The sequence below is a fragment of the Narcine bancroftii genome, chromosome 7, assembly GCF_036971445.1.
Source record: "Narcine bancroftii isolate sNarBan1 chromosome 7, sNarBan1.hap1, whole genome shotgun sequence".
In the NCBI taxonomy this organism is placed as follows: Eukaryota; Metazoa; Chordata; class Chondrichthyes; order Torpediniformes; family Narcinidae; genus Narcine; species Narcine bancroftii.
This window is the reverse complement of record NC_091475.1, coordinates 147478991-147495219: the sequence shown is the minus strand read 5'-3', so window position 1 is coordinate 147495219 and position 16229 is coordinate 147478991. Positions and strand designations below refer to the sequence as shown.

At 37.3% G+C, this 16229-nt stretch overlaps 1 long non-coding RNA gene across 1 annotated transcript; it reads left to right on the top strand.

The window, feature by feature from the left end:
* Positions 1-6298: 6298 nt before the first annotated feature.
* Positions 6299-15770, top strand: LOC138739966 (uncharacterized). Its single transcript, XR_011342622.1, has 3 exons — positions 6299-6375; positions 14199-14301; positions 14861-15770. It is a non-coding gene; the product is annotated as an uncharacterized lncRNA (long non-coding RNA).
* The last annotated feature ends 459 nt before the right edge of the window (positions 15771-16229 follow it).

Sequence of the window (16229 nt, the reverse complement as noted above, 5' to 3'; positions counted from 1 at the left end):
ACACTGACTCAGTAGATACTCCCTCTACAGTGTTCTCCCTTTCTACAGCTGTGATACTATCCTTGACCAGTAATTCTACTTCCCATCTCTCTTAACTCGCACATTATTCCTTTTAAGACATCTAAAACCCCATACCTGTACCAGCCAATCCCGTTCTTCTGCCAGCCAGTCTCTGTAATGGCCACAACATCATAATAAAATTACAAGTGATTTTAGAGGAGTAATAGACTTCAGAGATGGTGAAGAAACTATGAACAGGGAAATGATAGATTTTGTATTTGGAGAGTCTGAATTCACAATAATGGAGAAGCAGTCATTTGATATCTGAGGGCCAGCACTGTTTGGATCTGTGCTGGTAGATGTGGAGATGTTTACCTTGTTTTGAAATTGACATTTTTATAATGTCTATTGAGCCCAATAACATGAATTTCTGTACTGAAATTGAGCCCCCCCCCCCATCCATACTTTTACTGACCAAGAAACAGTAGCCCTCTTAACTCATAAGAACAAACTACTGTTATTATTTCCAAACCCTAACAGGTTCTCTAGCTTAGAGTCATCAGTCTTTGATGAAAATTTCACAAGAATTTTAGGATGGGATTCATAATCTGCTACATGGTGAAGTAGCCAAGTCTAAGCATCTCTTCTCTGAAAATAAACACTGACATATCCAGTTGGTAAGACTAATCTACTGGAGCAGTGATGAAGATCGGCAACCGGATTTTGAGCCTTTTTGTTAATCAAGACAAAAATGTATAGATTGCCTGGCTCTCCTATTCAAAAATGTGGGAAGAAGTCTTGATAAGTTCAAGTTTTGGAGTTAAATATTAAAATCTCTGCAAACAGAGATCATCAGGCTGGAGGAGATAAAGATGAGGAAAGATGGTAATGACATTCAGGTTTTGTGATCACTTCATATTTTACCAACAGGAAAATGTGTGAAAATAAACTTCACTGTGAGCTTTGCAAGATGGCCTAATAATAAATGAAATTAGAAAGGGCACAGATTAAACAGATTCCTGTTAAGAAGAAAAAGCCTGTGGTTATAATAATAAATCAGAGAACTAGATCAAATTTGAAACTAAAATTATAACCAGTTAATGCTTAAAAAGTAGATAATAACAATAAGAAATCAATATGAAAATATACAAAATGAAACATAATGGGAGATTAGTGAACTAGAAAGGTGTGTGAAATTTAGCAATAAAACTAACAAATGGGCTTCTTTAAGGAATACTTTGATTACCTTCTCATTACATTTATGTTGAACTTAATTTGGCCTATCAAGTGAAAATTGACTCCAAGTGCCTTTCTATTAGTCCCATTACCCTGATTATTTCCATGTAACCTATTCGCTCTCATATGGCCATCAACCACCCACTTCCTCCCCGCACCAATTCTCCTATCATCAATACGCACCAGGGGTAACTTAGAGTTGCTCAATAGTCATCCAGTGCACCACTTTAGGAAGTAGGAGTAAACTAAAATACACAGTGAAAACCCAAATATTCGCAGGGAGAATATACAAACTTCACACAGAGAGAAGTTGAGCTGATGATCAAGCCTGAATCACTGCATATGTTTAACACTTCGAAGAGGGTAGAGAATATAATCAACTGTCAGAAGATAACATCTTCATCTTAAGCAGTCCCTTAGGGTCAAGGAGGACTTACCTTCTGGGTTCAGAATTGGCTACATTGGAACTACAGACTTGTAGTGTAATGAGAAGATATGAAAATTTACTTTGATGGTTTTATTGCTATTTTTCACATTCCTTTCAAGCTCACCTGTCTCCTTTGTGTGGTATTGTGTATCTTTTTATTTGGAATTGCAAACTCTTCCATAGAACAGGGCAGACAGGTGGATACTTAGCGAGGTGATGTATTTCTCTGCCACTCACACAGGCTTCTGCACATTCCCATTGCATGGCCTTCAGGTTTTCAATTTTATCCCAAATGTTCCTCCTCTACTTTGAGGGGTCTTAGCCAGAGACCAGTCAGAAAGGATGTTGCATTTCTTCAAGGAAGTTTTGTGTATGTTGTTATATTTTGTCTTCTTAACTGACTGAAGGATGTTTACCTGAGAGAGGATATTGTTGTTGTTTCACTTGTCTTTCCAGTCAGTTTGAAGATTTGACTAGACAATGTTGGTTCTATTTTTCTACTGTGATAGTACAATTCCTTAACTTCATATTGTGCAGTGGAAATTGTCTGTGGTTTATTTTAATGTGTGGGAGCTGTTGTGCACAAAATTCCTCACAATGTCACAAAACGATGGCTTGATTTGGTGTCATGAACAAAACTACCTGAGACCAGGCATTAATACTACTGGAATTAATGCTTGCACATAGTCAGGCATGTGCACATTTACTTATGTAAGAACCCAGGAAACCTGTAGACTCAGGCATCTTGCTCATTGCCCTCTTCGTCACTTCTCACCCAACTTCTCACTCATTCTTCAAGCTCCAAATCCTGAACCCAGCCTCCTACTTGGCCCCATTTTCCATTCCTTATTCCGAGCTTTCTTAGCATGGCTCTTCAGTGAACTATTCTCTCTGCCTCTTGCTTCCTTTACTACCTATCAGTTGCTTCTGCCCTCTCTCAGTTCCCTCCCCACTTCATATTTGCATGCAGGGTGAGGAATGAAATATTGCACGAGGAACAGTTGGTAAGGTATGATTGAAAGAGAAAGATTAAAGAAGATAGCGAATTAAAACTGATAAATCACCAAGGTATTTGATCCACATACCCTGAGACCAACGGAAAGATAAATAGCAGAGGCAGAGGAATGGAGGTCTGTGGGTGGACAAAATGCAATAAGGTGCAATGCTAACTTGCTGAAACACCAGAAATTATATCTCCTGCGAGGGGCCATCACAAATTAGAAGATGCAGGGAACATAATTATCACAAATAAAACCTACTTAAAATGTCAAGATGATTGGAACCAGTAAGGAACAAATGACATACTGTAAGTTATCTTGGTCATATTTGTTGCCCAATTATTAGGTTCAGGCCTTGATCTGACACATGAAGTTTGCAGAAAGCTTAACAAATTGTTGACTTTTTGCCTAAAAGAGACTGTTTTTTTTTAATATAAGCAAATGAGTGATGCTTTTAGAGGTCCTTGACCAGCCCCATTTTGAGAACTGCTTCCTGAACAGGAAGAAAGCGTATCAGCCATGAGGGGTTACAGTACACATCAAACATAATGAAGCTAAGACCTAAAAGGTTAAACTATGAGGCTAGGTTACATATACTTGGTTGGTATTTCTTTGTCTTCAAAAGGCTGAGGAGTACACATTTTCTTTTATAATTAAAAAAAAATTAAATAAAAAATTTGTACAAACAAAAAAAAGGTACAATTCAATACTATAGTACAGACAGTTACACAAACTCAATAAGATATTCTGTTTAACCTAAAATGCATAAATTGAAAATCATATCCATAATTTGTATTCTAAATAGTAGTCTATATACCTTTATTAGAAAGAAAAAACTCTAATAATGCAAAATAAAAGGAAAGAAGAAAATATTGAAGTAATCTTAAAATCCTTTTCCTAATGTATTACCAGATGCTATATATGACTGGTATTAAAAGAAAAATGAAGGTTAAAAATTTTGTTTTAGTATACTAGTACTAGAAAGTATTCTAATCAAAGCACTGAAGATAATTAGGAGCATTAAAAGAGTTGATACAGAGAAAGAATTTTCCCTGATGGGGAAATACCGAGCCAGAAACCATAATCTTAAATTTAATTACTACCTCTTCAGAAGAAAGGTGAGAGACTTGCATATTATATCAGTGGAAAATCTTCAAGTCACAGACTCTGACAAAATTTGAAACACATCCATGTCCGACAGCCCTCGGCCTCAGTTTGGAGATGGAAGCAACAATATAGAACATTATTTGCTTGTTCCATGGATTGTTTTTGAGAAAATAAAAGACATCAGTTAAAGACAGCACGTGAATTTGAATTCACTCACCTTTTTTTTGAAGAAACTAATTTGCTTTGACCACATTCATAAAGATTCATAAAAATAAAGCAGCAAAGCAGTGAGTGACACACAGTTTTCGAAAGAATGGAAAATATTACAGAAGGATGTTTTCAAAAGGCAAGAGGGGTAAAATGGACGCAAAGATAACTATTTATTTATAACCCACTTCTATGGATTGAAAGAAAACAACTTACCCAATCTCTGCGACTAATTCATTTGAATATTAAGTGTATTGTTTATTAGCTGATAATATTCAGCAGGTCAAGCAACATGCATGAAAAAAATGGACTGACAATGTTTCATTTGAGACATTTACCGTCCCATTTCTTTCTATGAATGATGCCAGTCCTGTTGAGAACCTCCAGTTTCTCGATATTTACTCATGGATTTCAGCATATCTAATTCTTGAGGTTCTCAAAGGCTCAAGGGTAATTTTATCTAATGTAATGAGCAGTCATCATCCCAGATACAGATGGAGGTGTATCTGGGGCATAGCAGCAGGAGTTGCCAGCAGTCATGGCAGGCACAAGAATGGTCGAGAAACAGCTAAACTTTTGCAATGGCAGAATGGAAGTTGACAGATTGTTTCTTCTACCTGTGCATCAAGAATTAGGGAGAAAATTTCAGAAAAGGGGCTGTTGATTTTCTTTTCCAAAAATATAATTATTCACTATAAATTATTTACAAAACAAGAAAACCATTCAAGACTTTTTACATTCTTAGTGTCAGTCATATTGATATATTCTGATCAATGTACGTTTTTCTCTCAATACACCATTACCACCACTGTCACTCCTTGTTGTTTCAACACATTATCATTAGACATATCTTGTCTGGAAAAAAAAATTACAAACAAGAAAAGAGTTCGAGTCTTTTTATACTCTTAATGTCATTCATATCTCTACATTCTCATCAATATACATTGTTACATTGCTACATTTATTCTCACAATACCTTGGTACCATCATTTTGGCACCTTGTTTTTTCTTCGCCCCCCCCCCCCCCATTGTTTGATCGAATTCACCTCAGTGTCAGCCCCTCCGTGCCCAATAATGGGAGGATCCCAGACTGTGGTCATTCCCCACAGTGCCCTCGCTTTGTCTGCACCGAGCCTCAGTGTGTCCCTCAGCACATATGCCTACAGCCTGGAATGCACCAATCAGCAATATTCCCAGACAGAAATCTCAAAGAAATCTCAAAGACCAACAGGTTTCGGGCAGACCAAATAGTGTCTTTCACTGAGTTGATGGTCTTCCAGCAGTTCTAGATGTCGGACTCAGAGTGTGTCCTTGGGAACTGCCCGCAGATCAGAGAACCCTCTGTTATGTGGCTGCTGGGGATGAACCGTGACGAAGTTCACTCTTTGCAAACCTGCATTCATTAACGAGGTGAGTAACAATCTCCACTCCACTGCAGCCATCCTGAGAACAATGTGCGAGGAGAGTGATGCTCTGGTTGTACAAGGATCACAATTTGGTTCCATGCAGATCCTGATGGAACCACACAGAAAGGTGAGGGTCACCAGCAGTACTGAGAGCACCACACTCCTGATGATCAGGTTCTTCCCTGTTATTGAGACGGAGCACCATGGTTACAGACCCAATTTTTGGTGCATCTTTGTGATCCACTCCAACCGTTTCTTGTTGCACACCTCAGCTCCTCCAAACCAGATCCCCAACACCTTCAGATAGTCAGATCTGTCAGTTACCAAAGAGCATTACATCGCTCTTCTTCTGGTTTATACTGGTGCCTGATGCGTACTCAAAATGCCCACATAAGCTGCTCAGTCTCCAGACCAAACAGTATCCAAACAGTAAAGTGAGATGTCATCTATATTCAAGAATTGGCTGCTGATTTAAGGCAGAGTTGAGAAGCAATTTCTACTCTTGGAAGGTGGTATCTCTTTAGAATTTCTTCCAGAGAACTGCGGAGGCAGTCTCATCAAATATCTTCAAGATAGATTTTGACATGTATTTGAACAACAGTTGAGTCTAGTGTTATGGAGATAGAGCAAGAAAGTTGTATTGAGACAAAGATTGGGTCCATCATTTGCTTGTTGAAAAGTGAACATACTCAAAGAGCTAATTGGCATATTTCTGCTTCTGCCTTATATTTTATGTTCTTTTCTCAATTTAGGCTGAAATTATGAAGATTTATGCTGCCGAGAGCTCAGATATGTCTTCCAGGAACTCAAGATTGAAAGAGATATACTAGAAAATGTCTGATAAATTTTAAAGCCTGCCATGCAATTTGAGGTCAAAGTCCAGGAATTTGGTTTCATGGAATAATGTGAGAGTATGGTCTCTCATCTTGGCATAATGCTCTGCCAACAGAACTTTGTGTCAATGTGAGAGTCCATATTCTCCACGATAGAAAAGGTGAGTGCAATAATAGCTCCATCTTAATGTGTATGAGCCAAACCAAGTTTCCATTTCAACAGACTCCACCTAACATCTAAGTGTTGGGGTGGAATATCATGTACATTCAGAGAGCAGCCACCGCAGTGGCAGAGCACATGCTGCTAAGTTGCTCGTAGGATATCCCAGAACTATTGGAAGAATTCTCACCTCGAATTAATACTGTATTACTGATCCCATATTTTGTGACTATTATTCATAGTTCTAGACATCCAAGACAGGGATTTACTTATTGAAGACTAATAAGATATGTTGAGTGCAACAATATAATTACCTTTAATTCTTCTAAACACAAAGCAGAAAGTTCAATATCATTTCATGAAACACGCGAAGGTACTTGAAGTATTCGGTTCAGGTCCGAATTGATAATTATATTTCCATACCTCCTATGGACCCTGTGAGACCTGCTGAGTTCCAATAGCATTTTTATGCTTTTGATAACCATTTTTCAGATTATACCTAGCCTTGTTTCACCAATACATCATATAATTTCACTTGTGACAGAATATAGATATGTTTTTTTGGAAGATAAATTGGGGCAGGGTTTGTTAGTCTAGGTCACATACAAACACTTTAAAACAGATCTTATTTAAAATACTGGAGCTCTGCTAATGCAAGTCATGTTGGGGCCTCAGAGCCTTTGCAAAAGCTTTGGAGATTGCCTAAGAGACTTCACTAATAGATTGTTGTTTACAAAAAGGCAACAGATGAAAGAGCTTGATGGAGCTGCATTCTGTCTGGAGTAGAACTTGCTGTTCTAGGAGGGTCATGTGATTTTGCTGGCAGAGAGAGTAAAACAAGCTTTGTGTGTGTGTTTGTGAGAGAGAGAGAGCGAGAGCGAGCGAGAGAGAGAGAGAGAGAGAGAGAGATCAGTTCTGTAGTTTTACAGTCAGGAGCAGCAACTGGAACTGGACAAGCTAGAAAGCTTGAGGAAAACCCCATTTGGAAGATGGGTTGTGAGTGCTTAGCTCAGCCTGGTCAAAGCCCTTGTGGTTCATGCAAGAGGAGAGGACTGGCTGTCTAATGTTTCACTTGGAATAAGAGAAACAAAAAGGCACTCTGTGGTGTCCTGAAAGAAAGAGGTTATCATCTGGATTACCCGGAGGGGACAGGTTTCTTCGGCAAGATACTGAAGTGGCTGATTTTAAAAAGGAATCAGTTGTGGGTGCCAGCGTACTACAAATCTCTCTCTGAAAACCAACAAGATCCTTCCTGACTGGTAATCATTTACCTTTCAAGCACCAAAGCCTGGTGAACATAAATAAATGTTAAATTCTGTGCAAAGTATAAGAATTCCCTGCAACCAGTGAACTTGGAGGAATGAGAAGTGAGATTGGACTGTGAATCAAAGAACTTTGCTGAACTTACACACACATTACATACACGTGCTCTTAGAATTAGAGGGGTGTTAGGTTAGGTTAGTTAAGTCAATAGTGGTAAGTTAAAGTGTAATTATATTTACATCTTTAAAGATAATTAAAAACAACTTTTATTTAAGTAACCATTTGTCTTGGTGAACATCTATTGTTGCTGGGTTCTGGGGCCCTCTGGACTCATAACACAATTGTTACATTCTTTCTTCCAAGTGATTTCTGTTGCAATAAAGGAATGATCCTTTTGGAATGCTTAGTCTACCTGCAAATGAACTTTATGTGATAAATACACAAAAGAGCCCAGGCACAACTGAATACCAATATCTTACAATATCTCTCCATCAAAGTTATAATCTTCTATTTATTCTGTACTAGAGGACATAGTTTTTAAAAAAAAAACACTGCCCTGTCCTCACTTGTTCACTTAGCTTGTCGACATTCCCTTGAAATTTAAAACCTTACTGTATAATGTTTACAGCATACCCAGCTTTGAATAATGATAAACAGAATAACAGTTGGATATCCTCTTCCAAATTATTAATGGAGTTTATTCATCACTTGGGTGTATTTGTGCAGAGTGAGCTCATGGGCCAGAACAGCCTGTTACCATGCTGTATCTCTAATTTAAAAAAAAAGTATCACACTTTATAGAAGGCCTGAAATTCCAAATGCATGTAAACTCGTTCACTTTCATTTATTCCGCTTTTTACAATCTCAAAGAAGTCTAACAGATTTGTCAGATATGATTTCCTTTCCACAAAACCATGTTGACATTAACATGATTATTTTATGCTGGGAAGATTTAATGGGTCAGGCTGCATCTGTGGAAAGAGGAACAAAGCTGACATTTCACATCTGAGCCCATTTGTCAGAACTGGACAAGCAAGAAAACAAATTGCCTTTCAGAGACAATGGAGACATGAATGAGTAGAAGAAAGGGAATATTTCTGAGAGGGTGACATTGAAGTGTAACCACAACACATCATGTTTCTTTATCTGTGATGGGTGTTGTGTACATCAGGGCTATGAAACATTCCTTCCATTAATATTTCCTTACTTAAATAATAGTTACATTTTATACTTTCTAAGTATACTTTCTAGTTCAAATCCATGGAATTTTGGAAGATGACAACCAGTGCATTAATTATCACAACCTGTTACCAGCTTATCAGATCTTGTGGATTTATTGGTTTTCCATTCCATTGATTTCTCCGATACTATTTTAATTAATGATAGTTTCTTTCCACATTATTCTCTCTAGAGTTGCTATTTTCTATAGTTTTCATGATTTATTTATTTTTTCCTCAAGAAGACAGATGCAAAACATTTGCTCATACCTTGATGAAGGGCTCAATCCCGAAAAATTGGTTACCCATTACTTCTATGTGTCCTATTGAGTTTCTCCTGCACTTTTGTGTACTGCACTACAATCACAGTGTCTGTAGACTTTCCTGTTTAAAATCAAATCATAAGGCATGTTTCTTTTTATTTTCATAATAATTGGATATATACAGCTCAATACATTTTTTGGAAAAAGTCCAACAGATTTCTAGTAGTTCAAAAACTTTTCATATGTTCTCACCAACTGCATTTATCAAATTACAAGTCATGAAAACATTTATTTATGCAACACGTTTATGGATCTGAATTAGCTGTAAATAAAGCAAAAAAAAATTATCTTTACCTTTTCTCACGTTTTCACCTATTTTGATACAATTCAGTTCTAATTTTTCATTCTTTTAAGTATTTACTTTTTTTAAATTGAATAATTAATTCAATGTTTGATAATACTTTCTTATTTAGGACATTTTCATCCATTTCACCATGTTGCTGATAGCATTCTGTTCCTTTAGGGGTATTTCCATCTAAGCTTTAATTGCCAGTTTCATTTCCCCTGTAACCTTTATTGATTGTCTTAAAGTCAATCATCTTTGATACCCTACACCATCTAGTCCAGGCATGGAGAAAAGCACAAGACTCAAGGACACATCATTTAAATTTTCCATTGTCTTAGTCTGTCTCACTGCTGGATCTGACATTTTATCCTGGACCCATTCTGCAACCTAGTTCTCTGTTCATTGTATTAATTTCCTTCTTCTTTGAAAGATCTCAACCATCGTTACACTAGATGTCTGTAATTAAAGTACATAATTCATACCCTTCTTACTCTGATGTTCTTTTTATTTGCTTCATTAAATCCATATCAGTTTCTTCCTTTTGCTCTAGTGGGCTATAACAATTTCCAACAATTAACTTATTTTTCTTCAGTTGATGCATTTTTGCCTAAATTGATTCAGTCTTTGCCTTGTCTGAGGTTCATTCTCTTTTGATTATTACCAGATCGCTTCTTTTTAACAATACTTTAACTCCTCAGTTATTTTCTTTCTATTCTTTGAACTTTACAATGAGAAATCTGCATTCATTTGAACTGTGTCTTCTGCAAACTGATTATATCTATCATTTACTTACGAATGGATTATGCAAGCTTCAGTGCTTTATTTGTTATGCCTTGTATGCCACTGCAAAAAAAATATAGAAAATTATCAGTGTCTTAACAAATTAAATTATTAAGGAATTTCATTGTTCATAAAATAACGGAGGGTTCAATCTTGAACTGCTGTGAACTAAATACATGTCATTCATGTGTGCAACAAAGGGTTCAAGAAGATTTTGAGGATTTTTTAATGGTGCAAAGCAAATTAAAAATGGCAGAATGGTGAAGGAAAATAAGAAAGAAAGCTTTGATTTACAATGTCCCAAAGCATTTTTTTGGCAATTAATTTTTTTTTATATATACTGGTGAATGTGATTAAAGAATCAGATCAATGTACTTCAACCTACAGTTCCTGTTCAAGTTTATTTTCACAAGCGCCAAGGTACAATGCTAATGTTTGTTTTTCAAGGTCCTGTTTGACATCATATGCAAAGTAAGAGAGAATAGGAGTGACTGATTATCCACCAGCCTTCTCTGTTGTAAAACCAAGGGCTTTGCAATGGGCTCTATGAAGCTGATCATTGCTCTCTCATTGGGTTAAGTGATGAAGATGAAGTCCAATACATCATCTCATTTGGAATTCTACCTTTCAGATTCAAATTTCAGATCAGATTTATTGTCAAAGTACATACATGTCATCACATACAACCCTAAGATTCTTTGTCCTGTGGGACCAGGCAGAATTACCACTTATTGCAATACAAAAAATACTGACTCAACATACCTATGTAAACAAATAAAATGTAACAAACTGACTGTGCAATACAGAGAGGTTAAAAAAAATCAATACATTGCAAAAGTAAGAGTCCTTACATAAGTCCCTGATGGAGTTTGTTGTTGAGGAGTTTGATGGGGGAGGGGTAGCAGTTGTTCCTAAACCTGCTAGTGCAAGTCTTGTGGCCCCTATTCCTCTTCCTTAATGATAGCAGTGAGAATAGTGTGTGCTGGGTGGTGTGGATCTTTGATGATTGTTGCTGCTCTCCGACAGCAGCATTCCCTGTAGATGTTCTTGATGGTGGGGAGGGTTTTATCTGTGATGTCCTGGGCTGTGTCCACTATTTTCTGGAAGGCTTTACACTCAGAGGTCTTGGTATCCCAAAGCCAGAACATGATGCAAACCATCAACATACTTTCTACCACATACCTATAGAAATTTGCCAGGGTTTCGGGTGTCATACTTAACCTCTGCAATTTCCTAAGGAAGTAGAGGCACTGACATACTTTCTTCACAATACTACTAGTGTGTTGGGTCCAGGAAAGTTCTTCTGAGATAGTGACTCCCAAGACTAATTTTTTTTCACCCTCTCCACTTCTGATTCCCCGATGATCACCAGATGCCAATGGATCGATAAAGTGATGAAAGCTTTTTTTTGTTCTTGGGCTGAATATCAGCCAAAATGGAAGTCCATCTCCCTTGTTTCCCACTAGTTAATCATTACATAGGGGCCAGGGAGCATTAACTTCCTTTTTGATGAAAGAACTAGTGCCACTCAAAACATACCTGCATGACTCTTGCCCGGAATCTGCCCTTTATAAGAAATTAAATCCTTTGTTGTCTAACAAGAGTTTGCTTTAGAATGGCACTGAACAGATCATCAGATATAACCTGCAGTTGTGGGAAGCTAACCAGGTACACTGGCACCTCTCACCTAGACTAGTATTATCAAAAGCAATATAGCTGGGAACAGTTGAGCACATACCTGTCCAAAATTTTTTTTAAAAGCTGTAACAGTACCTGTATCCATCACTTCCTCTAGAAGCTCATTCCAAATATGTCACATCATTTTCATGAAAAAATGGCCCTTCAAGTACCTTTTAATCTTGCCCCCTTCTCCTTAAATCTATGCTCTCTAGTTTTAAGTTGTACTCTGGAGATATAATTCCCTGCAGCAACAAACAACTCATCAATGACAACCAGATGGGAGTTTTGGAAGAGTGCTGGTAATATAAAAAGTCAGAAAAAAATGAGGCCAGTGTTCAGTGCCATTTTTAGTTTAATTTTGTCCTAATTGCAAAACACAAGATCTTGGAGCTTTCTTCTTTTTGACATCTTCAATCTTTAATATTACACAAACCCATGCTGTGATCAGGTTAGCCAGAATAACAGGCAAATGGCACTGGAATCATTTTACTGGTTCACGTGGTTAGCCAACATAAAAACATTATTGAAGACTATTTTAAAGCTAAATCTCCCAAGACTTGTAAATGCATTCAAGCATTGCACTTGTTATCAGTAATAAAACAGTGAGATTTTAAAAGATGTTTTTGATTTTTGCTACCATCTTGATACTTTTATACTGATTTTATCTGACTTCTTTCTACTATTTACATTGGTTTAGTTAATTTTTGCCAATTTTGGGCAGGTTAGTGGCACAGCTGGTAAAGCTACTGGCTTGCTGCTCCACAAATCCAGGTTTGACCTTGACATAGCGGGAAATGATAAGAGTTGAGAGTGGATCTGAGGATGTTTTCCCCTGAGAGTGTAGTGAGTACTGGGAATAGAGTGAAACACGATGGGCTGCAGATGCTGTGATTGTAGTAAGAACACCAAAATGCTGGAGGAACTCAGCTGGTAATTTCAGCATCTATAAGAGACAAAAATATCATGCTGACATTTTTGGCTCTGAGCCCTTCTTCAAGGAAAGATCAGGAAAGGCAGAAGCAGGATACTGTATAAGTTGATCAGCAGATAGGTCGACCCCCCCTCCCCCAATTTTTAGCCTTACTTTAATGGTTTTATGGCATATACTTCGGCCCCTATTTTCGAGCTGTCTGGGCATCCAATAACACAATTTTTTTTTTTAAAACACCCCAATCACCAAGTAACAAACCTGTAATTTACCATGAGCAAGTTAAAAAATAAAAAAATTAAAAAAAAATATTTGGCCCACCTGACAGGAGCAGGAACCTCGTTCTCCTGGCAGGATTAGAAATGTGGCTTACGGGGTAGGAACGGTGACCACAAGCTCCTGAGTAGGAGTGGGGACCTCAGGCTCCATAATTGTAGTGTCTGGGTGGATTATGGTGGTGCCCAGTGGTGGGGAGGTGCTTCCAGGGTCGACTAATATGCCAAATTGATACTTCCAGGGTTGACTTGTACGCTGAATCAACATTAAATAAATTTTTGACCTGAATTTAAGGTCTCAAATCTGCCATATGTTGATCCCCATTTATGAGTGATTTTTGAGGGTTTTATGACTCAACTTATACACCAAAAATACAGTCTCAGAAAATCTCAAAATTCAAACAATGGGGGAGGAATCCAGACCAATAAAAGGGGTTAATTGGATGTGATAAGGGACTAGGTAGAATTATGATGTCTGTGGTAAAGGAGTATTGGGAATATTGTGCTGGAGAATGGAAGAAGCAGAGTTGTCAACATCATTTAAAAATGTCTGCAGGGAAGATCAGTGAGTGAATGGAAATTGCTGTCGAACCATGTTACCCTTTTATTTTGTAAGGTAGCATGGACATCCTTTCAGATCTAGTCTGTCAATGCTCTCCCAATTTCATGTACTGTTATATCACAGATGATTCCTTCAATTAAGGGCTGACAATAAAATCTGTGAATCAGTTCATTTGCACATTGTCATTAAGACTTCTGATTATTAATTTTGTGTTTCCTTTTTTTAACCATATAACTCCAGCACTGAATACATTTCAAAAATGTCTTAACCATATGTTAGTTTCTTTTTTTCTATATACTTTTTGTACTTGCTTCTCATTTTCTAGATTGTAACTGTATATTAACAATAGAAATAATTTATCCTTCAGTATAAAACAAGAAATAAAAAAAATTACAGGAACTTTTCTGGGCATATGAGTGGCTTTGAGTGACTCACATTAGATAAGAATGTGAAGCTGAGTATGGATAGATCTTTATCTCTAATTGAGTAATCTTCCCATTACATGTTTAGGGTTGACAGAGCTGGCACATCATGGATAGACAGCAGTAGATTAAGAAAGGCTGCAAAGAAAAACTTTGAATGTACAAACATGTGCACTTAACTTCAGTGATGGGTAAGTTATTGGATGGACTCCCTGAACTATTTTTTTTTCCCTGGTGAGTAGAAGGTTGACAGATGACCTTATGAAAGTGTATGAGTTGTATAGATAAGGTGAATAGTCATGGATTTTCCTCAAATAAGTGGAATCTAAAACCAAAGGACATTGGTTTAAGGTGGGGGTGGGGTGATTTAGAAGATGACCCAGAGCCAATGCTTTGATACAGAGGGAGGTGTGCATATGGAACAAACTGCCAGAGGAAGTAATTTAGACAAGAAGAGTTATGACCTACAGAAGACATTTAGATAGCTACATGGATAGGAGAAGGATTAGTGTCAATCACAGACAAAAGGGCAAGTTCAGATGCACAACTTGGTCAGTATGGGAAAATTGAGTCAAAGGTCTGTTTCTGTGTGATATGTTTCTCTGAATTTATGACTCTGGGCATGGATGGAATTATTCCTAGGAAGGAGAGTCATGGAGAGATATGTCTTGAAAACAGAGACTTCAAGCCACTAAGACCATCATTAACTATGTAACAGTAATCCTACATTAATTCCATTATTTCTCCTAGATGCTACTGCTCACCTACAGACTTGGGGAAACATACAGTGGCCAATTTACCTGTGGAATGTGGAAGGCAAGCAGAGGACTCATGAAACTCATAGGATCACAGAGAAAACAAACAAGTTCAACACAGAGAACGCCAAGGACACGATATCAGTTGTGCTGCTGTAACACCTTTGGTGCCAGAAGAGAAGTAGAATCCAAATAAGAGCACAAAGGAATGGAGGAAGTCATTAAACCTGGTTCTAATTGAGCTGAGACTGGTGGGACCAATAGACCTGACCGTCCAAATCAAAGGCTTGAACAGTGTATCATCTTCTTTTCTGAAAAAAAGAACTAATTGGATTCCCTTCATATTCATTAAGCCCTGATAAACTTGCCTCAGTGCCTGACAGTCATCACTTTGTTCTTTTAGACAAAACTGAAAATGAACTCTCTAATGATAGAAACTTTTCATCTTAATTTTGATTTACGATGAAGATAAAAGCTCAAATTGTCACTGAATTTTTACATCGCGAGAAGGTTTCCTCACCTCCTGGGGATAAACAAAACTATAGACTCATCCCTTTTAAACCTGTAACTTCAACATCATTGCGCTCACAGGAGTGAGATAATACAGGAATGGTGGAACGAGGAGAACTGCTCATGTCTCGGAAAAGAATTAGGAACAAATTTATGAACTACTAGTCTTTGATAAATAAGAGAATGGTTCCTCAAAGATTTTCTCATTGCCGGTTTCCACCATTTTTTATTATCTGTTGCAATTTCTTTCTCAATGAGTTACATGGTCCTGTCATAATTAGCATGAGATTCCCTCTAAATCTCACAACTATGGATTTGAATTCATTCTAACTGCTTCAAATAGAGTTCATGGAACATCCTACACCTGACCTGTTCAAACAGGTTTCTTAAATACAAATGCTACTTTATGGTTGCTTGATTTTTGGATATTACTGAATAAATTACTCATCTTTGTGAAAAATCGCCCTATTTTACATTTTTATTCTTTCTATCAAAAATTGATTTCACTATTCTTGAATGTTATTCATTGGCTTTAAGTCCAGAATTGAACATGAGCGGAGTGCAAATATTAAGGGACTCTTTAAGGCTTTATGAGAAACGAAATGCTTTGTGAAATCAGCAGGGTTTGTTAACATTACAGCACGCCATACACTCTAAGAATTTGGTGGAACAATGTTCTGCAGATATTAGATGCATGAAGGCTTCTTCCAGTTTCGCTGTGAACCTGTAGCTGAGAATCCAGCCTTCATCATGACATTTTTTCCAACTCGTTCAGCATTCTGTTTTATGTAAAGGTATGAAAGTTGGATTTCAGTGGCAGGCTGCTGGAATGAGAGCTCTATGTTCAATGAAAC